This window comes from Lissotriton helveticus, chromosome 5_1 (assembly GCF_964261635.1).
Source record: "Lissotriton helveticus chromosome 5_1, aLisHel1.1, whole genome shotgun sequence".
Taxonomy (NCBI): Eukaryota; Metazoa; Chordata; class Amphibia; order Caudata; family Salamandridae; genus Lissotriton; species Lissotriton helveticus.
In genome coordinates, this window is record NC_136065.1 from 5,523,129 (window position 1) to 5,546,482 (window position 23,354).

Here is a 23,354-nt window from a genome sequence, read left to right on the forward strand (position 1 = left end):
TCACTCCGCATACTTTCTTTACGAAAGTACCATGACTCCGCAATGCCATTACAACGCATTGCATTACATTTTATATGCTTTTACCACGCATATATTTACAACGAAATTCGTTGTAAATGCATGAATGGTAAAAGCATGTTTTTTTTAATGTTTGACTAAGGTAAGTATGGGTATAGGGGTATATGTTTTGGGGTTCTGAGGTATATGTTTTGGGGTGTTTGAGTATTTTAAGGGTTCAGATAAAGTTTTGGGTTATGCGGTACAGGGGTAGTTTTAGGGTTTAGGGATAGGTATGGGTTTTGGGGTACAGGGGTATTTTTAGGGTTCAGGGCTAGGTTTGGGTGTTGGGGTGTAGGGGTATTTTTAGGGTTCAGGGGTAGGTTTGGGTTTTGGGGTATATGGGTATTTTAAGGGTTCAGGGGTAGGTTTGGGTTTTGGGGTACAGGGGTATTTTTAGGGTTCAGGGCTAGGCTTGGGTTTTGGGGTACAGGGTTATTTTAGGGTTCAGGGGTAGGTTTGGGTTTGGGGGTACAGGGGTATTTTTAGGGTTCAGGGCTAGGTTTGGGTTTTGGGGTACAAGGGTATTTTTAGGGTTCAGGGGTAGGTTTGGGTTTTGAGGTACAGGAGTATTTATAGGGTTCAGGGCTAGGTTTGGGTTTTAGGGTACGGGGGTATTTTTAGGGTTTAAGGATAGGTTTGGGTTTTGTGGTACAGGGTATATTTATAGGGTTAAGATGGGTTAGTGTTTAAGGGTGTTGGGGTATTTTAAGGAGTAAGTGTGGTTTATGATTATGGGGTGCAGGGGTATTTAAAGGGAGCAGGGTGGACACCCGGAGCTGGAATGTGCAGAACCTGGGAAGAAAAAACAATGAAATATTGGGCACAACGCTAGCTTTTTTTTCCCCGTAATCCCGCGCCCCGCACACGCCCACGCCCCCAGCACACGCCCACAGCACACAATATGAGACATGGCATGAAGGGCGGAACGTACCAAACGCCCCCAGCGTTTGTCACGCCCACAGCACAACGCAGACACGCCCACAAGGGACTACTTTGCTGGTACGGTTCTTTTACCTTTTAAATGTATATGGTGGGCGTCTGCATAGCCTATGTCCTTCTGCTGCAACTGCCCTTTCCAACGCTGTATTGGGTGTTGGGATTGGTGCTGTGGTTCCTGAGATTACCCTCCTCAAATGTTTGGGCTCTCTCTTTATTATATTAGTATGGATTTGCTTTTTTTTCCGTATCTTTAAGCGATTTAACATTTGAATTGGCAGCAATTTTACCTTTGTTTTGAGGCAGTCCTGTATTCACCAGCGTGGTTGAAGAAGAGACAATGTTGGCTCCTTTGCCGGCAAACATCCCCGGCACAGTTGGACCCTTGCCTCTGGCTCCCTTCTCCACCTTCTGCTCGCTGGCTCCATTCGGCGCTGTTCTCCCCCCCCTGTGCACCTTCTCTGGTCAGAAGAGTGCCGAGCATCAGTGCTGGATTCCAGGACTCTGCTTTCACGGGCACGCCGAGTCGGGGATGCCGCCAAGGATGTCTGCTTGGTCCCAGTCCCGTCCGTGTCTTTCACCGCTGGTTTCCCGTTAGGAGGCATTCCTGAAGAGGTACAAGTTATCTCACAAGCACTCTGACTCAGCAACGAAGTATCGCCAGACCCCCCGCCGCTCCACGCATCTGTCCGCCGCTGCTGCTGCTGCTCTCCACGCTCTCAGCGCTTGAGTTGCGAGGGTCAGCGCCGCTGGGGAAAGTTGAATCCGCATCCGGCTGTATCCAGGTAGGTGATGTTTATGAGTGTTCCGATATCCGATTTCTTCAATTTCAGTTTTTCTTTTTTAGGCAGTCATCTTGATCTCCTTTATCATTTACGGGGCCGTGGTTGGGAGGCAGCTACCCGCATGACTCACGAAGCCGCCATCTTGCCCCAGCGGCGCCTGACGGGCTTCCAATGAGGGGCCCAATAAATTTCTCATTGAGAAGATGTACATAGTAAGAGAAGTTTGATCTGGACAGCACACTTCACAAAATACTCCCACACCTGGGACATTAACAAACCTATCTCCACCAACAAGCTCTGAGCACAAACTGCTTCACAGGTCCCATCCCAGAAAAAATATCAAACACCAAGTTGTCCCCTTCCAAGACTTCCGGTGCAATCCGGTCAATGCCTCCCACAACCAAGAAATATCTTAAGAAAGCCATCCTGGGCCCAGCCAACAACTGTCCCGTGTCCAACATCACACGACAAGGAAAAGCCATTGAAAAAACTATGGCAGACCAACTAAACACCATCATTGCCAGAAAGCCAAGAAAGGCTGCGTTGGAGTAGTTTCTACTTTCCAGTAGGAACTGCCCGTTTGTTGAGCAACATGAACGTAGGGTCGGTGCCTGACTGATTTTGTGCACCCGCAGGATATGTTGTCCTACAGACCAGCTCGGCAGGTGGCAAATGGTTTTTGCCAACCACAGAATATGACAACCTTGACTCTCCCGAAGCCGTAGTAAAAGATGTAGAACTCTTTTGCTCAGTCGCTTGGGCTGTCTTGGAGAATATCAAAGGAATACACAGAGGGGCGTTTTCAATATTTATTGAACCATTGTGATTCTTGTATAAAATATATGTGCTACGATGATGTATAGACAGACGCAGATGAGCGTGATTAGCAATATTGGGACAGGGAACCGAATGATCAGTTCCACCATCTTCCTAAAACAGTCTATATATGCAAGCACGAAGAAACAAGACCTAAGACGGCCAAGACCTGGAACCAGCTCCCGATGGACATCAGACGTTCCCCCACTCTGCACACCTTCAGGAAGACCCTCAAGGCCTGGCTCTTTGATTGACCGGAGCTGCTCCCCCCAGCCCTCCACCCCCTGAGACCCTTACAGGTGGGTAGCGCGCTTCATAATTCCCTGATTGATTGATATATATAGCGTGCTCCTACTATGCGTTCCCTAACCTAAATGTCTAGGGTGTATGTGCATGTGTTCTGCCAAGAATCCCCTATTGGATGATCGAACCCCCATTACCTGAAGTGAAATCATGTAAGTTTCTTGCAGAGGGATCAGCCAGCAGCGGGGCTGGGCTTTCAGCGTGTAGTGACCTTGCAATGACAGCAAGTGCTTCTCTTTCTCAACGCGGACATGCTTGTTTATTTATAAGAAAAAGCAACCTTGCCCCCTAGTCGAGGCCTTAGTCAGGCCAACACTGTTATGATCTATTGGTAGCTGCATCGCTTTATGGATGAAAGCAAATACCGGCATTTGCACAATGTCTGTCAAGGCCTTGTACGTGATGTGCAAGGTGTCATGATAATGTTTTTACTAAGTGGGATTTATATGCAATGTAGTTTGAGAGAAACTAATCCTACATTGTCTCGCATGCAAATGTGCGTCAAAACATCATTGTGCAAAAGAGAAGACAACTTAGGCAAGGGGCACATGGTAAAAATGGCAACATTACCCCCGGGTCTAACCAAGACACATGGACTCCATGTACTTTAGGTACATACCTGATTGGATAGTGGTTCACCTCTGTGAGCCCCTGTATAGTGTACCATAGGTACCCAGGGCATAGGTGCACCCAAGGCCTACCAGGGGCTGCGACATGTATTATGCCACCCCTGGCTGGCCATCCAAACTGACACCACAAGCTAATCACTCAGCTTGGGTAAGGTGGTGTAATCACCCCTTACTTAGATATAGTATTCCTATATCTAACCTTATATATAGACACATAGGCACCTATAAGTCACTCCTATGGAGGGCCTCAACAATCCTGGAGGCAGAGTGCTTGGTTTTATGTGAGAGGGTGCTCTGGCATGAACTGAGCCCCTCTGCAGCTTTCAGAACCATGTCCTTATAGCTGTTCTATGATATAGCCATACCATATACTCTTAAGTGCATTATAATCCTCGCGGTTAATGCTAATTTTGGTTTGGCTTTATCAAAACATGTCGTGTAAGGTGTCAAACACTTTGGAATACTACCCCTCCCTCCCCCAGCCAATTCTGGCGGAGGGGGTAGCATTCCACCCTTCTAGAGGGAAAAGACATGTATGTTACTGCTTTACCCGGTTAAAGTCAAACAGAGCCTCAGCATCACAAAATGGATGCTGGTGCCACAGACACGAGTCTGACCTCCTGCAGCTGGACGAAACTCCGGCAAGGGAGGCCTGTACAATAGGTTTCCTGTCGAGGGAGGTGCTAGCACCCCCAGACAGCCTGTAGTGTATTGGGGCAGGGTGGGTTGAATGGAAAGATGCTTTTCCAGACACTGCCTGCTGCACACAAGGTGCTCCATGCATAGCCCGGTTCAAACCAGTTGCTAGAGCACTCCAGCCCCAGCTCTGGCGCGAAACTGGACAAAGAGAAAGGGGTGTAACCACCACCTTCCTCAGGGCCACCCATAGGAGGGACCTAGCAGGTAATCCAGCCCCTTAGTTTGGTATAAAGTTAGGAGCTGTGTCTAGAGACATCAGATTACCCTGGAAAGAAAACACGAAACAGAACACTTGGACTTCGACATTCTATGCTGACTAGAAGACTAAAAAAGATCTCCCTTGTGGTCAAGGAGTGACCAACCTGTTCAAACAGGCACCACTAGCAACTTGCCGGTTTGCTTTGTCGACGCTCCAGTGGGAACCCAACGACTCAGCGACTCAGAAACTAGACTTCCAGACTTCTACGACTTTGATCCACATCCACAGCAAAGCTGGGACCCATGGCGGAAACGAGAGACGTGGGAACAGTTATCTTTGACTACCTGCACTTTGCTAATTGTGCTACAACCAAGGCACCCTCACAGTTGTGCATTGGGATAAGAGAAGCCCTAGACCCGAGCATCACTTGCACCAGGGTTCAGCTCTCCACACTCTACAAGTGCCGCGTGGGGTCTGCTCCTGCATTTCAGCTTGACGCGTATTCCCGGTTGCTAGCCCATTGGCTAGTGAGCCCCCTGAAGACGATCCTTTGAATTTTCAATGCTTGCCTGGTTGCTCCAGGCTTGCTCCAGGTTTCCTCCACAAGAGAAGCTCCTCAGACAATGCTAGTCTGACCTGAAGCAAATCTTCACTTCCTGTGTGGGTTGCGGTTACCAAGGCTTGTTTTGTCCAATCCGGATACCGACACCGTAGTCAACTAGATCCTTCGTGGGACAGCTAGTATCCAGCTCCTGGTCATCATCGACGCCTCCTGGTCCACGTGGCTGCAGAGACAAGCTTCACCTCTTCACCTGTTTGTATCCTGACATCACCGAGTTCCATCCTGGTCACTGGCTAGTGACCTAGACTCTGTCCCCTCTGCTTTCAGGTTCTTCACAGCTTCGATCCACCCTTGGATCCACCCGGACACTCTTCTTTTGGCCGCCTGCAGCACTTCTTTTGCAGGTCTCCATTGAAAGCATCAACGAAACCCGACACGAACAGGCACCTATGCACCCGGCTTCCCTGGGTGAGCTAACTCGAGTATACTCCGGTGCTCCCGTGGGTGTTGACTATCCAAGTGTCCTAGTTGAAAGGGGTTTTGTCGTAGTCCGTCCGGAAGTGTCCTTAATCAGTAACTTTGTGACTTCTTCGTTCTCCATTGAAAGTCAATGAGAACCTGCGCCTATGTTTAGACACTGCGGGCGCCGTCCGTGGGTCTCCTGCTTCCTAACCTTTGGTTGTTTAGTGTTGCCCCAGCGATTCCCTAGGCCCTAGGCCTATTCACTATTCCTGAAGTGGTCCTTATACCACTTACTTAGTATATGGTTTGTGAGGCCCCTAGGGCAGAATTGTATTTGTGCAACTTAAAGTATGCTGAATGAGTAACTTGTAATGTATTTTGATCTCTGACCTCATAAAGAGTTCAGAGGGGTTGTGTTTGAAATAAATACACATATATATTTGATATACACCTTGTGTGGTGTCCTTTCATTTGGTATTTAAGGGATTATATATGGTAAAACAGCTGGCTTCACATGCTCTCTGAAGTTTTAGCCTTAGACTGCTGGTCTACGCTACCAATAGGATAGCTTGTCTATAAGGTTGACTTTACAGCCACCATCAATAAGGGTCGTTTAGACTGGTGCAAGGTGCCCACTAAAATAGTGGACATCATATACCAGGCTAACTTCTCACATTGGTGTGCAGCGGGTGGGATAAGAGCTTGCTGTTGTTTTACCATATAATCTTAAGATATCATTTGAAAGATCACATTAAGGTACCTGGAAGTACATATAAATCAAGTCTTATAATACTTAAGTTCTACTGAACTTAGTTGTTGTAGAGGAAAGGGCTTAGCACACCCTGACTACAACTCCTAGAGAGGTTCTAATAGGTAACACTTAGTGTAGGTAGGTGCACACACCACACCTCACTAGAGAATGTCCTTGAGAGGAGAGCCTAGTGGGTCTCTCCCCACAGAAGTGGATCCTCCCAGGATCCCTTCTAACTATGACACATTTACTTTTAATGAGCTTAGAAGTTTGTGTTCACTCAGGAGACTGAGACAAGGACAGAGTCCAACCCTAAGACACCTGATAGATCTATTAGTGGAGTATGATGTTGAAAAAGCAGCAACCCCAGATCAGACAGGTAGCCATCCCTCTACAGAGGTAGAAGTTAGAGAACTGAACCAGGTCAACCTAGGACTACATGGGGCTGAACAGGAGATAATCCAATCCAGACCCCGAAGTAGGCCTAACACTGAGCACAGAAGGAGGAGGTCACTCTCCAGTGACTCCCACCACTATGGTGACTAAATAGGGTCAGATACCTCAGCAATGAGGAGGATGACTTCACCACAGAGAAGAGAGCATAAGGCTAGGACGAGGGAAGTCATGCTTAGGATCAAGAGGCAAGAAATTGCCCTGGCCAAATAGACCCTGCTTTTGCTAGAGAGCAAAAGTTTAGTGGATTAGATTCCACTGGTGGCAGCAACATCCCTAGAGGTAGGTAAAGGTCAAAGAACCATAGAAACCTAAGTAAGATTATCCCTCCCTACCAGAGTGGGGATGACATCCACAAGTGGATAACTGCTTTGGAGAGGGCTTGCAAAGTACAGCAGGTACCCCAAAGTCAGTGGGCAGCAATCTTATGGCTCTCCTTTTCGGAAAAAGGTAGAGACAAGCTCCTCATAGTTAGTGATGAGGATGCTGACAACTACAATGTCCTAAGGAGTGCTCTGATAGATGGGTTTGGCTTAACCACTGAGCAGTATAGGTTGCTGTTCAGAGACACCCAGAAGACACAGACTCAGGAGTGGACTGATTTTGTAGATTGTGCTACTAAGGCTCTGGAGGGCTGGTTATTGGGCAGTAAGGTCAAAGACTATACAGGATTGTATAATTTGATTATGAGGGAGCAGATCCTTAATAATTGTCAAAACCAGCTTCTACACCAGCACCTGGTGGACTCTGACCTGACCTCTCCCCAAAAATTGGGTAAGAAGGCAGACAAATGGGTCAGAACCAGGATTAGGCCTAAAACTCAGGGTGGTGACCAGAAGAAAGATTCTACCAAACCTCAAGAGAAAGGTGGGGATAAATCTAAATCCACTACAGGGATCCAAAAATCCTCTGAGGGGGGTGGGTCCCAAACTCCTTCCTCTAATGTCAAGAAACCTTATTGTCATATATGTAGACAACCTGGCCATTGGAAACCTGACAGCAGTTGCCCAAAAGCCAGCAATAAGGAAAATATTCCTCCAAGCAATACTCCAACACCTCCTGTTACTACTAGTAGTAATCCCCCAGGTGGTGGGAGTGCCCCCACAAATTTGACTGGGTTTGCTTGCGGGACTCAGGTGGACTCTGGCCTAATCAGGTCCCCTAAAACAGCAACTCTTGTCTGTGATGGTGGTGTGGGGTTTGCCAACTTCACTGCTTGTCCCAATGCCTTGGGCAAGTACAGACAGGAGCCCCACATCAATGGTCAGAAAGCTGAGGCCTATAGGAACACAGGGGCTAGCATCACTATGGTGACCGAGAGACTAGTCCCCTCAGAACAGCTTTTACCTGGGTTCACATACCAGGTGACTAATATTGATGGAGTGCAGAAAGATCATGCCATGGCAGTAGTAAATCTCAGCTGGGGAGGTGTCACTTGCCCAAAGAGAGTGGCAGTGTCTACAAACTTGCCTGTAGATTGTTTACTGGGCAATGATCTTGAGATCTCAGCCTGGGCTGGCTAGAAAGAGAAACCCATTCCAAAATGGTAGGCCTTCCTGAAAAGGTTGGTATAGCTGTGATGGTCACAGCCCAAACTCAAACAGATTTTTGTGTTGTGAAGCCTGAAACTATGGATGACTCCACACAGACAGAGAGCATTGGGGAGGGAGAAAAGTCTCCCTCCCACCAGACATTAGGTGAGGGTCAGCCTCCTCAGGGAACTGACCCTACCCCTTGTGAAGAAACTGCCCCAGAGGTAGCCAGGCCTGGCCTGACAGAGCCCCTGATGTCAGTGGACCCTTCCAAGGTGGGACCCAGTCTGGAGCAGGTAACCTCCCCTCTCTACCCTGCCTCAGTCAACCCAGGGCTGTAGAGGTCCGGGAGGCCAGTGGACCCCAAAGGGCCCCTTGTCCAGAGAACCCCCCCCATCAGCAGATTAAGGGCACCCAGTCTAGCAGCCCTAGCCAGGTGACAATTCCTCAAACCTCTGAGGGAACTCCCTTACCCTTGTGTAGGAACCTCACCCAGATGGACTCGGTTGGACACAGGCAAACCTGGAACTCAGTGGTCCCAACCCTGACCTGCCCCTCCAGTAGTCCAACCAAAGGTACCCAACCTCCAGCTGTAGGTAGCCAGAGGTTGACCCTGAGAGCACAGTGCAACTCAGTTATGGAAAGAAAGGCATACATGGTGGATAGTGATTGTAGGAAGCTGAGCCCAACATTAGTGGAGCCTCACTTAAGTACTCCATTCCCACACCAGCCTTTTACTTTGCCAAAACACACCACAGGTAGAGATTCCCTATGGTGGAGACCCTCTGATACCCTTGGGGTGAGGGATTCCTTAGTGGACCATGAGACAGGGGGTAACCATGCTAGTGCAAGTACTTCCTTATATGGCCACTTACGCAATTTAGGTTTACCTGGTCAAGGATAGCCTTATCTCCTTTTGTTTGGGGGGAGGAGGGGTTGTGTAGGAAGGTGGATATCTGACTATGGTTACTCCCAACTTTTTGCCTAGTGTTTAGCTGGTTTTTGACTTAGTTGGCCTGGGATACTTAGATATAGTATTCCTATATCTAACCGTATATATATAGACACATAGGCACCTATAAGTCACTCCTATGGTAAGCCTCGACAATCCTGGAGGCAGAGTGCTTGGTTTTATGTGAGAGGGTGCTCTGGCATGAGCTGAGCCCCTCTGCCACTTTCGGGACCATGTCCTTATAGCTGTTCTATGATATAGCCATACCATATACCATTAAGTGCATTATAATCCTCGCGGTTAAATGCTAACTTTGGTTTGGCTTTATCAAAACATGTCGTGTAAGGTGTCAAACACTTTGGAATACTACCCCCCTCCCCACACCAATTCCACCCTTCTAGAGGGAAAAGACATGTATGTTACTGCTTTACCCGGTTAAAGTCAAACAGAGCCTCAGCATCACAAAATGGATGCTGCTGCCACAGACACGAGTCTGACCTCCTGCAGCTGGACGAAACTCCGGCAAGAGAGGCCTAGACAATAGGTTTCCTGTCGAGGGAGGTGCTAGCACCCCCAGACAGCCTGTAGTGTATTGGGGCAGGGTGGGTTGAATGGAAAGATGCTTTTCCAGACACTGCCTGGTGCACACAAGGTGCTCCATGCATAGCCCGGTTCAAACCAGTTGCTAGGGCACTCCAGCCCCAGCTCTGGCGCGAAACTGGACAAAGAGAAAGGGGTGTAACCACCCCCTTCCTCAGGGCCACCCATAGGAAGGACCTAGCAGGTAATCCAGCCCCTTAGTTTGGTATAAAGATAGGAGCTGTGTCTAGAGACATCAGATTACCCTGGAAAGAAACTACAAAACAGAACTCTTGGACTTCGACATTCTATGTTGGTTAGAAGACTGAAGAAGATCTCCCTTGTGGTCAAGGAGTGACCAACCTGTTCAAACAGGCACCACCAGTAACTTGCCAGTTTGCCTTGTCGACGCTCCAGCGGGAACCCGACGACTCAGAGACTCAGAAACAGGACTTTCAGACTTCTCTGACTTCAGTCCACATCCACAGCAAAGCTGAGATCCGTGGCGGACACGAGAGACATGGGACCGGTTATCCTGGACTACCTGCAGTTTGCTAATTGTGCAACGACCGCGGCACCCTCGCAGTTGTGCATTGGGGTAAGAAAAGCCCCAGACCAGAGCATCACTTGCACCAGAGCTCAGCCCTCCGCGAGTTCCACGTGGGGCCCGCTCCTGCATTTCAGCTTGACGCGTCTTCCCGGTTACTAGCCCGTTGGCTAGTGAGCCTCCTGAAGACGATCCTTTCAATTTTCAATGCTTGCCTGGTTGCTCTCGGCTTGCTCCAGCTTCCCTCCAAATGAGAAGCTCCTCAGACCTTGCTGGTCTGACCTGAAGCGAATCTTCACTTCTTGCGCGGGTTGCGGTTACCAAGGCTTGTTGGGTCCAATTCGGATACCAACACCGCATTCAACTAGATCCTTCGTGGGACAGCTCGTATCCAGCTCCTGGTCATCGTCGACATCTCCTGGTCCACGTGGCTGCAGAGACAAGCTTCACCTCTTCACCTGTTTGTATCACAACATCACCTGGTTCCATCCTCGTTCCATCCTGGTCACTGGCTAGTGACCCAGACTCTGTCCCCTCTGCTTTCAGGTTCTTCAGTTTCTCGATCCACCCTTGGTTCCACCCGGACACTCTTCCTCTGGTCGCCTGCGGCACTTCTTTGCAGATCTCCATTGAAAGCATCGACGAAACGCGACACGAAAAGGCACCAATGCACCCGGCTTCCCTGGGTGAGGTAACTCAAGTACTCCGGTGCTTCAGTGGGTGTTGACTATCCAAGTGTCCTAGTTTAAAGGGGTTTTGTCGTAGTCCATCCGGAAGTGTCCTTAATCAGTAACTTTGTGACTTCTTCGTTCTCCATTGAAAGTCAAGGAGAACCTGCGCCTGTGTTTAGACACTGCAGGCGCCGTCCGTGGTCTCCTGCTTCCTAACCTTTGGTTGTTTAGTGTAGCCCCAGCGATTCCCTAGGCCCTAGGCCTATTCACTATTCCTGAAGTGGTCCTTATACCACTTACTTAGTATATGGTTTGTGAGGCCCCTAGGGCAGAATTGTATTTGTGCAACTTAAAGTATGCTGAATGATAACTTGTAATGTATTTTGATCTCTGACCTCATAAAGAGTTCAGAGGGGTTGTGTTAGAAATAAATACACATATATATTTGATATACACCTTGTGTGGTGTCCTTTCATTTGGTATTTAAGGGATTATATATGGTAAAACAGCTGGCTTCACATGCTCTCTGAAGTTTTAGCCTAAGACTGCTGGTCTACGCTACCAATAGGATAGCTTGTCTATAAGGATGACTTTACAACCACCATCAATAAGGGTCGTTTAGACTGGTGCAAGGTGCCCACTAAAATAGTGGACGTCATATACCAGGCTAACTTCTCACATTGGTGTGCAGCGGATGGGATAAGAGCTTGCTGTTGTTTTACCATATAATCTTAACATATCATTTGAAAGATCACATTAAGGTACCTGGAAGTACATATAAATCAAGTATTATAATACTTAAGTTCTACTGAACTTAGTTGTTGTAGAGGAAAGGTCTTAGCACACCCTGACTACAACTCCTAGAGAGGTTCTAATAGGTAACACTTAGGTAGGTGCAAACACCACACCTCACTAGAGAATGTCCTTGAGAGGAGAGCCTAGTGGGTCTCTCCCCACAGAAGTGGATCCTCCCAGGATCCCTTCTAACTATGACACATTTACTTTTAATGAGCTTAGAAGGTTGTGCTCACTCAGGAGACTGAGACAAGGACAGAGTCCAACCCTAAGACACCTGATAGATCTATTAGTGGAGTATGATGTTGAAAAAGCAGCAACCCCAGATCAGACAGGTAGCCATCCCTCTACAGAGGATTTCCAGGATGACAATCCAGGGGGATCTGATGAGGAAGAGGATGGTGACCAGGTAGAAGTTAGAGAACTGAACCATGTCAACCTAGGACTACATGGGGCTGAACAGGTGAGAATCCAATCCAGACCACGAAGTAGGCCTAACACTGAGCACAGAAGAAGGAGGTCACTCTCCAGTCACTCCCACCACTATGGTGACTCAATAGGATCAGATACCTGAGCAATGAGGAGGATGACTTCACCTCAGAGAAGAGAGCATAAGGCTAGGACGAGGGAAGTCAAGCTTAGGATCAAGAGGCAAGAAATTGTCCTGGCCAAATAGACCCTGCTTTTGCTAGAGAGCAAACGTTGAGTGGATTAGATTCCACTGGTGGCAGCAACATCCCTAGAGGTAGGTAAAGGTCAAAGAACCATAGAAACCTAAGTAAGATTATCCCTCCCTACCAGAGTGGGGATGACATCCACAAGTGGATAACTGCTTTGGAGAGGGCTTGCAAAGTACAGCAGGTACCCCAAAGTCAGTGGGCAGCAATCTTATGGCTCTCCTTTTCAGAAAAAGGTAGAGACAAGCTCCTCATAGTTAGTGATGAGGATGCTGACAACTACAATGTCCTAAGGAGTGCTCTGATAGATGGGTTTGGCTTAACCACTGAGCAGTATAGGTTGCTGTTCAGAGACACCCAGAAGACACAGACTCAGGAGTGGACTGATTTTGTAGATTGTGCTACTAAGGCTCTGGAGGGCTGGTTATTGGGCAGTAAGGTCAAAGACTATACAGGATTGTATAATTTGATTAAGAGGGAGCAGATCCTTAATAATTGTCAAAGCCAGCTTCTACACCAGCACCTGGTGGACTCTGATCTGACCTCTCCCCAAGAATTGGGTAAGAAGGCAGACACATGGGTCAGAACCAGGATTAGGCCTAAAACTCAGGGTGGTGACCAGAAGAAAGATTCTACCAAACCTCAAGAGAAAGGTGGGGATACATCTAAATCCACTACTGGGATCCAAAAATCCTCTGAGGGGGGTGGGTCCCAAACTCCTTCCTCTAATGTCAAGAAACCTTATTGTCATATATGTAGCCAACCTGGCCATTGGAAAACTGACAGCAGTTGCCCAAAAGCCAGCAATAACGAAAATATTCCTCCAAGCAATACTCCAACACCTCCTGTTACTACTAGTAGTAATCCCCCAGGTGGTGGGAGTGCCCCCAAAAATTTGGCTGGGTTTGCTTGCGGGACTCAGGTGGACTCTGGCCTAACCAGGTCCCCTAAAACAGCAACTCTTGTCTGTGATGGAGGCGTGGGGTTTGCCAACTTCACTGCTTGTCCCAATGCCTTGGGCAAGTACAGACAGGAGCCCCACATCAATGGTCAGAAAGCTGAGGCCTATAGGAACACAGGGGCTAGCATCACTATGGTGACCGAGAGACTAGTCCCCTCAGAACAGCTTTTACCTGGGTTCACATACCAGGTGACTAATATTGATGGAGTGCAGAAAGATCATACCATGACAGTAGTAAGTCTCAGCTGGGGAGGTGTCACTGGCCCAAAGAGAGTGGCAGTGTCTACAAACTTGCCTGTAGATTGTTTACTGGGCAATGATCTTGAGATCTCAGCCTGGGCTGGATAGAAAGAGAAACCCATTCCAAAATGGTAGGCCTTCCTGAAAAGGTTGGTATAGCTGTGATGGTCACAGCCCAAACTCAAACAGATTTTTGTGTTGTGAAGCCTGAAACTATGGATGACTCCACACAGACAGAGAGCATTGGGGAGGAAAAAAAGTCTCCCTCCCACCAGACATTAGGTGAGGGTCAGCCTCCTCAGGAAACTGACCCTACCCCTTGTGAAGAAACTGTCCCAGAGGTAGCCAGGCCTGGCCTGACAGAGCCCCTGATGTCAGTGGACCCTTCCAAGGTGGGACCCAGTCTGGAGCAGGTAACCTCCCCCTCTCTACCCTGCCTCAGTCAGCCCAGGGCTGTAGAGGTCTGGGAGGCCAGTGGACCCCAAAGGGCCCCCTGTCCAGAGAACCCCCCCCCCCATCAGCAGATTAAGGGTACCCAGTCTAGCAGCCCTAGCTAGGTGACAATTCCTCAAACCTCTGAGGGAACTCCCTTACCCTTGTGTAGGAACCTCACCCAGATGGACTCTGTTGGACACAGGCAAACCTGGAACTCAGTGGTCCCAACCCTGACCTGTCCCTCCAGTAGTCCAACCAAAGGGACCCAACCTCCAGCTGTAGGTAGCCAGAGGTTGACCCTGAGAGCACAGTGCAACTCAGTCATGGAAAGAAAGGCATACATGGTGGATAGTGATTGTAGGAAGCTGAGCCCAACATTAGTGGAGCCTCACTTAAGTACTCCATTCCCACACCAGCCTTTTACTTTGCCAAAACACACCACAGGTAAAGATTATCTATGGTGGAGACCCTCTGATACCCTTGGGGCGAGGGACTGCTTAGTGGACCATGAGACAGGTGGTAACCATGCTAGTGCAAGTACTTCCTTATATGGCCACTTAGGCAATTTAGGCTTACCTGGTCAAGGATAGCCTTATCTCCTTTCGTTCGGGGGGGGGAGGGGTTGTGTAGGAAGGTGGATATCTGACTATGGTTACTCCCAACTTTTTGCCTAGTGTTTAGCTGGTTTTTGACTTAGTTGGCCTGGGATACTTAGATATAGTATTCCTATATCTAACCTTATATATATAGACACATAGGCACCTATAAGTCACTCCTATGGTAAGCCTCGACAATCCTGGAGGCAGAGTGCTTAGTTTTATGTGAGAGGGTGCTCTGGCATGAGCTGAGCCCCTCTGCCGCTTTCGGGACCATGTCCTTATAGCTGTTCTATGATATAGCCATACCATATACCCTTAAGTGCATTATAATCCTCGCGGTTAAATGCTAACTTTGGTTTGGCTTTATCAAAACATGTCGTGTAAGGTGTCAAACACTTTGGAATACTACCCCCCCCCCACACCAATTCCACCCTTCTAGAGGGAAAAGACATGTATGTTACTGCTTTACCCGGTTAAAGTCAAACAGAGCCTCAGCATCACAAAATGGATGCTGCTGCCACAGACACGAGTCTGACCTCCTGCAGCTGGACGAAACTCCGGCAAGGGAGGCCTAGACAATAGGTTTCCTGTCGAGGGAGGTGCTAGCACCCCCAGACAGCCTGTAGTGTATTGGGGCAGGGTGGGTTGAATGGAAAGATGCTTTTCCAGACACTGCCTGGTGCACACAAGGTGCTCCATGCATAGCCCGGTTCAAACCTGTTGCTAGGGCACTCCAGCCCCAGCTCTGGCGTGAAACTGGACAAAGAGAAAGGGGTGTAACCACCCCCTTCCTCAGGGCCACCCATAGGAAGGACCTAGCAGGTAATCCAGCCCCTTAGTTTGGTATAAAGATAGGAGCTGTGTCTAGAGACATCAGATTACCCTGGAAAGAAACTACGAAACAGAACTCTTGGACTTCGACATTCTATGTTGACTAGAAGACTGAAGAAGATCTCCCTTGTGGTCAAGGAGTGACCAACCTGTTCAAACAGGCACCACCAGTAACTTGCCAGTTTGCTTTGTCGACGCTCCAGCGGGAACCCGATGACTCAGAGACTCAGAAACTGGACTTTCAGACTTCTCTGACTTCAGTCCACATCCACAGCAAAGCTGAGATCCGTGGCGGACACGAGAGACTTGGGACCGGTTATCCTGGACTACCTGCAGTTTTCTAATTGTGCAACGACCGCGGCACCCTCGCAGTAGTGCATTGGGGTAAGAGAAGCCCCAGACCAGAGCATCACTTGCACCAGAGCTCAGCCCTCCGCGAGTTCCACGTGGGGCCCGCTCCTGCATATCAGCTTGATGCGTATTCCCGGTTACTAGCCCGTTGGCTAGTGAGCCCCCTGAAGACGATCCTTTGAATTTTCAATGCTTGGCTCGTTGCTCTGGGCTTGCTCCAGCTTCCCTCCAAAAGAGAAGCTCCTCAGACCTTGCTGATCTGACCTGAAGCGAATCTTCACTTCCTGCGTGGGTTGCGGTTACCAAGGCTTGTTGGGTCCAATCCAGATACCGACACCGCATTCAACTAGATCCTTCGGGGGACAGCTCGTTTCCAGCTCCGGGTCATCGTTGACGCCTCCTGGTCCACATGGCTGCAGAGACAAGCTTCACCTCTTCGCCTGTTTGTATCACAACATCACCTGGTTCCATCCTGGTTCCATCCTGGTCACTGGCTAGTGACCCAGACTCTGTCCCCTCTGCTTTCAGGTTCTTCAGTTTCTCGATCCACCCTTGGTTCCACCCGTACACTCTTCCTCTGGTCGCCTGCGGCACTTCTTTGCAGATCTCCATTGAAAGCATCGACGAAACCCGACACGAAAAGGCACCAATGCACCTGGCTTCTCTGGGTGAGGTAACTCGAGTACTCCGGTGCTCCAGTGGGTGTTGATTATTCAAGTGTCCTAGTTTAAAGGGGTTTTGACGTAGTCCATCCCGAAGTGTCCTTAATCAGTAACTTTGTGACTTCTTCGTTCTCCATTGAAAGTCAATGAGAACCTGCGCCTGTGTTTAGACACTGCAGGCGCCGTCCGTGGGTCTGCTGCTTCCTAAACTTTGGTTGTTTAGTGTAGCCCCAGCGATTCCCTAGGCCTATTCACTATTCCTGAAGTGGTCCTTATACCAATTACTAAGTATATGGTTTGTGAGGCCCCTAGGGCAGAATTGTATTTGTGCAACTTAAAGTATGCTGAATGAGTAACTTGTGATGTATTTCGATCTCTGACCTCATAAAGAGTTCAGAGGGGTTGTGTTAGTTATAAATACATATATATTTGGTATATACCTCTTGTGGTGTCCTTTCATTTGGTATTCAAGGGCAGTGGCGGCTGGTGACATTTGAAATTGGTGTGGCGTAAAATTGGCGGTGGAGAAAAGTCCATACAGGAACAAACACCAGAGGCTATTAGAATGTTAGAGAAAAGTTGGCCGGTGATTTCATAATATGCGCCACACGAGATAACAGTCCTGCAGACTTCCCACACACTCACACATGGAAAAGACAGCACATAAAGCAGGGGTACAAGCTTAACAGACTCAGCATAAAGACTGCAGCTGAAACGCCCCTCAGCCATATGATACACATCGCTAAGCCGAAGTGGACAGATCAGGAAGCAGTACAGATCAGGAAGCAGCAGAGAGCATGCTTTAGGTTACTCATCACACATAGAACAGGCACAGCAGTGTCTGCAAACATGAAAGCGTCATTCTATGATGGGATATTCCACGCCCCAAACATAGCTGTATGAGAGGGAAGCCTACAGTGAGAGCAGCGCGAAATCAGAAGTAATTTCATTATAAATGTACGACTAAGACATTCACTGCACTTACGCGGGAGTTGTTTTTAAAATGCGCGAATGTGGTCTTAAGCGGCAATAATTCATTTTTACATCTGTAATTAATATATTAAAGTATTTGTTATGTGTGATTGTTTTTGGAAAAAGGTCTGTAAACAAGAATATAGAATTGCAGTTGCTTTTAACGTGGCGCTCCAAAGCCCACCGAGGCGCCGAAGCTACTCTGTGGGATGCTGAGAAACATAAAGCGGGGGCACTATAATTTCGAGAATTAGTTTGGCCATTTAACGCTTTTAGGGACAGGTATTATATTTTTTTCCATGCAAAGTATACTTTATTTTGCTCATCCAGTAAGTTTCACTCTGAACGATGTTATCCGCGTTGCACACAATAGGTGATGCGAGTTGTCTAGTCTAGTCTCTCACAATTCCAACCAGCGCGATGACGTCACGTGAGTTGTAGTGTAGTATATTATCCACTCGTAGTTCCCTTAGATTAGAGTTTTTCTCCTTTACCTTTACTTGAGTATTAGGTATTTGAAGTAGTACCTGTTCCGCTCTTTGTCTCTGCCAGTAGTTACGTTTTTGTTTTTTACTTTTTTTCCTTAAGAGCTTGCGCCTAATGAGATTCTGGCACCTGAATATTTGTGATCTGTTACTTGCGTTCCGTTAGTAACCGTCTACCTGTTCCAAGTTGCTTGTTTCTGCTTTTATTCACCCTTTACTTTACATTTTCCTTTAACTACCGGAACTTCTGATAACCAATCAAATTCTCTTTCAAATTCCTGTATTATTCCCTTTTACAAAGAAGTTTGACACTCGTGTACTAGTTTTCAGAAATTCCTACCGTTTTATTCACCTTGTAACTTCGGTTCAACTTTTACTCATTTATTTATCTCATTTCATCTTTATGCACACTACTGGTGCCTTTAGGGTATTAACTTCCCTTCAAAATTAACACGCGTGTTTAATTTGCTTCACTACGTGGTGTCTTCCTCACTCAAGATGGCCCCTTGACGCAAATACGTTATGACGTTTGCTCTTGGCTGCGGGCGGGAGATCGGAAGGAGAAACTCACTTCAAACGCTCAGTGCGCTGCTTCACATCATTCAAAAGGCGGTAGCTTTGTGCGCATCAGACTGGCTCGTCACCCCAGCACACAATTGTATCATGTTTAAAAGTCTAAAGGCCTCCATAGGTCACTTTGAGGTCAGTTGTATTCTGGCTGCTCACAGTGGGGCGCGTACGGTTACGTTTCTCTTCAGACAGCCTCAGGCGTGCGACGCCTCGCAAGAGGGTGGCCAGATATGGAAACGTGTGTCTTGTGATCGTCTCTCTTGATATTGTACTGTCCCTTGTGTTTGTTCGCCGGTGTTGGCTCAGGCAATATTGCTCTGAGGTGACTTGGGTTCTATTACACTGTGTCCCGTTGGCCCTCCCCTGACTAGGTTGTAGTGAGCCCTCCACAAGTTAGTACTCAAAAACGTGCACATTTCCAAATGCGAAGACCATTACATTTGGTAAGTTACAGCAGAAGTGCCATCTAAAACATGTATTTTTGTTTACAGGCTGAAATATAGGCGCAGTATTCAACAGTAAACCTAACTGAAAAAGAAACAAAATGCGCCCGCCGCCCCCCCCCCCCACCCCCCCCACCCCACTCCCCAACCGGGCACCGCGGGGCGGGGGGTTAAGACTGATCAATCAAAGTCCCTGGTTAAGAATACTGTTCCAGTCAATAGTTTAGAGTTCTGTCATGCAAATGAAACTTAACTATACGCAGCTGCATATCGCAGATAACAAAAGGACAGGCCAGTTAAGACTTTCAGAAATCCAATCGAAGGCAAACTAATGGTTAAGAATCTCCTGGTCTCACTCCCTCTGCAGGCACCAGCATAACACCATCACACAGCCAGAAGAAATGTACCATTTCGACCTGCATCCAAAGTATTAACGCTTTCGTCATCTAAAAAGATTGTACGCGGAAAAAAAAACAAGCTTGAAGAACCTAGTGCAAATTTAGCCAGTCCAGGTTTTTTGGGCCAAGCGCAGAAGAGGATTTGTGCCTCCCATATTGCTCCTAAAGAAAAGCACAGAGGTCCCAAGAGAAGAGAATAATAAAATAAATATAAAAAACGTACCTTGGCTTCCCGCGCTGACTCCCGACTCGAGTCCCGAGACTGCAGACTCCCGCCATCCTGGATTTGGAATGCCGCTGCGTCTGACATGGTGTGGGCTCTCGTCGCTGAAGGCTGCAGGCAGCCTCCCTCCCCTCCATGGCAGCCGGCGCTGATTGGTTCGGCCGGCTGCCCTAACCGCGTCATTTCTCCTAGTCTGTATCCTGCAGAACGGAGAGTGGGAGGTGGCTTGGGGGAGTGGCTTGCCCACTGTTGCTAATACTGTCTGTTAGGACAGCCTCTCAGGCTGTCCAAACAGTCACTATTAACAACAGTGGGCAAGCCACTCCCCCAAGCCACTCCCCCCTGCCCTGAGGCTCGAGCAACCAGGAAGTTCTGCTGACTGCTTTCTCGCCATGCGAGAAGGGCAGGCAGAAACAAATGGTAGTTATAAATAAATAACTACCATTTGTTTCTGCCTTCTTCTCGCACGGCGAGAAAGCAGGGGGGGCGGCGCCCAAACGCCCCCATGGAAGAACCGCCACTGTTCAAGGGATTATATATGGTAAAACAGCTGGCTTCACATGCTCTCTGAAGTTTTAGCCTAAGACTGCTGGTTCATGCTACCACTAGGACAGCTGGTCTATAAGGTTAACTTTACAACCACCATCAATAAGGGTCGTTTAGGCTGGTGCAAGGTGCCCACTAGAATAGTGGACATCATATACCAGGCTAACTTCTCACTGGCGTCTTGGCGCTGTGTCGATGCAGTGAAACCAGGGATCTGCCTAGACTAGGTTCTAACCGGAGGTGAACAGACAAGTTTTTACCTCTTTCCTGCTTTAGTTCAGGAAAGAGGTAAAAACTTGCTATTTTCTATTGCAATTGGGAGAAGGTTCCCACCCATTCACTCCAGTACCACCCTATTTGCAACTAAAACGTATACTTACATGTGCAGAGACTTCACAGTTGGCCCAGGATGGGGCTCTTACTATAAAAAACATCTGATCTTCAATATTTCTGTTACAGATCCAAGACCTGGGGTTTGAGGCTCCCATCAGCATCTTCAGCGAGGAGAGAGCATCCTGTGACAGAGACGAGGAATCCATCCCTGGCCTCTGTTATCCTTCGTTCCTGAATGAGGCAGCAGAGGCGCTGTTCCTTCTTAATCCACAGCGTTCGCCTCTGTCGCCCTCTTCTGGCTTTCATGGGAACTTCAACTTTATTGTTATAATTGTGCCCTTGATCATAAAATGGTGGTGGGGGAGATAGTAATTGAACACTCTGAGATTGTTTGAAAAGAGGAAAATGTTATTTGTCTGATATTTTGATTTATTTACCTGGGAGTAATAATCCATGAAATAACATATCATTCTTTCTTTTAGTTTTAACGTTTACATTTTCAGACACATTTAACTTTTGTGGCTTAAAAAACAGCAATATGTTATGATTTTTACTTTTCATTTTTATAACCAATTTCAGTAGATCACTTTCAAGAAGCATCAGTTTTCCATGTATTTCCCACAATGCCCTTCTCCCTTGTGTGCATCAAATTCCTGTACCTTGCGGAGGTCTTTGAGTACTGAGACTGGAGGTGTTTACAGAGGGTGAACTGTGAGTGAGGGCTCTCTTGTTATAAAGCTCCCCTCCTAGTCTTAGTGGATATTAAAATACAGAAGCCATCACTAAACCAGCTGCTGATATGAGGGTCATAGGACGCTGCCTTTGGGTTCCAGAATAATTTTGTGGTATTTGTAACATTTTTCAAAGGATAAAACAAAGTGTGCCTCTGTGTTGGCTTATCTGACGAGTAAATAAATAATTGGCAGAGATTCAAATGAGAAACTCAGAATTACTAGTAAGTTAACGATTGCGTAGATTCCACAGTCCTGACGTAGATCTCTGCACAAAACAAGATGAATAGCAAAAAATAGTGAACGTTTACCTATATGAATCCGTTATTTATGTGGCGCTTAACCAGAATTAGAAGGGTGTCTTGGTACTGGGTGCAGTATTCCCTAAATGCTAGCTCTTATGGGTATAATTAACCACAACAGGTACAAATGGGTGCAAAAACATCACAACGCTTGAAACATTTGTGCTAGGTGTTCTGTATGTTTTGCACTCAGTGTACAGATCCAGCCGGAACATGGGGGCAGTCACTCGTGTGTATGTGCATACATCTGCATGGTACATAATGTCAAAGCTGTACATCTGTGTGCAGGGTGGATAGTGTTGAAGCCAGGCATCCATTTCAATGATTTGATATCGCCGGAGCCATACATGTTTATGCACAGTGGATAGCGTCTAAACCACACCTCTGTGTGCATTGGATATTGTCAGAGCTACAAATCTACGATCAGGAAGGAGAGTGGTGGATCCATGGATTCATTTCCATGGTTCGATAATGCTGGAAAAATACATCTTTGTGCACAGAGGACAATCTCAGACCCACACATCCGTGTGCAGAGTGGATAGTGTCAGAGCCTTGCATCCGTGTGCAGAGTGGATATTGTCAGAGCCTTGCATCCGTGTGCAGAGTGGATAGTGTCAGAGCCTTGCATCCGCGTGCAGAGTGGATAGTGTAAGAGCCTTGCATCCGCGTGCAGAGTGGATAGTGTCAGAGCCTTGCATAGGTGTGCAGAGTGGATAGGGTCAGAGCCTTGCATCTGTGTGCAGAGTGGATAGTGTCAGAGCCTTGCATCCGTGTGCAGAGTGGATAGGGTCAGACCCACACATCTTTGTGCAGAGTGGATAGTGTCAGAGCCTTGCATCTGTGTGCAGAGTGGATAGGGCCAGAGCCTTGCTTCCGCGTGCAGAGTGGATAGGGTCAGAGCCTTGCATCCGTGTGCAGAGTGGATAGTGTCGGAGCCTTGCATCCGTGTGCAGAGTGGATAGTGTCAGAGCCTTGCATCTGTGTGCAGAGTGGATAGGGTCAGAGCCTTGCATCTGTGTGCAGAGTGGATAGGGCCAGAGCCTTGCTTCCGCGTGCAGAGTGGATAGTGTCAGAGCCTTGCATCCGTGTGCAGAGTGGATAGTGTCGGAGCCTTGCATCCGTGTGCAGAGTGGATAGGGTCAGAGCCTTGCATCCGTGTGCAGAGTGGATAGGGTCAGACCCACACATCTGTGTGCAGAGTGGATAGGGTCAGAGCCTTGCATATGTGTGCAGAGTGGATAGTGTCAGAGCCTTGCATCCGTGTGCAGAGTGGATATTGTCAGAGCCTCGCATATGTGTGCAGAGTGGATAGGGTCAGAATGGTACATCCGGGGGCAGGATATATATCATAAGCAGTTAATGCGGAATGTTCAATAACCTTCATTGTTTGTGATCTGCTGACTGGTCGATTTGTATCTCTGGTCGAGCTGCTCTCTATATGGGTTGTTAGTGGGATGTGCAGTGTCCCTTGGAATCAACCTGTGAGTGAATTTAAGATTGATGAATAAAATGAATACAGTAACTGTTTGTCCTGCTATCTTGGGGTGCTTTGCAATGTATTTATTTCCATCTTTATCAAACCTCGTGACATTCTCTGGTAGCTTCAGGAACTGCCAAAGCCGCATAGTTCCAGGGCTGGAAGGGATGCACAGACCTGGTAAGAGGCTTGTGGTTATTACCATAGACAGTGGGGCTTCCAGGGTCATTGGAAGGTCACGAGGGGTTCAGTTCCAGGGTCATTGGAAGGTCACGAGGGGTTCCGTTTCAAGGTCATTGGAAGGTCACGAGGGGTTCAGTTCCAGGGTCATTGGAAGGTCACGAGGGGTTCAGTTCCAAGGTCATTGGAAGGTCACGAGGGGTTCAG

At 47.9% G+C, this 23,354-nt stretch overlaps 1 protein-coding gene across 2 annotated transcripts in view; it reads left to right on the forward strand.

Annotated features, from left to right (window-relative positions):
• LOC144754050 (class I histocompatibility antigen, F10 alpha chain-like) overlaps positions 1–23,027 on the forward strand; it is a 323,147-nt gene extending 300,120 nt beyond the window's left edge. Inside the window, exons 8-9 of one of the 2 annotated variants that reach the window (XR_013594639.1) lie at positions 20,584–22,024; positions 22,794–23,027. The gene's annotated coding sequence lies outside the window, so the exon portion shown is untranslated. Of the gene's footprint in view, positions 1–20,583 lie in introns of both variants that reach the window. The other variant, XM_078641564.1, reaches the window with a different exon arrangement.
• The last annotated feature ends 327 nt before the right edge of the window (positions 23,028–23,354 follow it).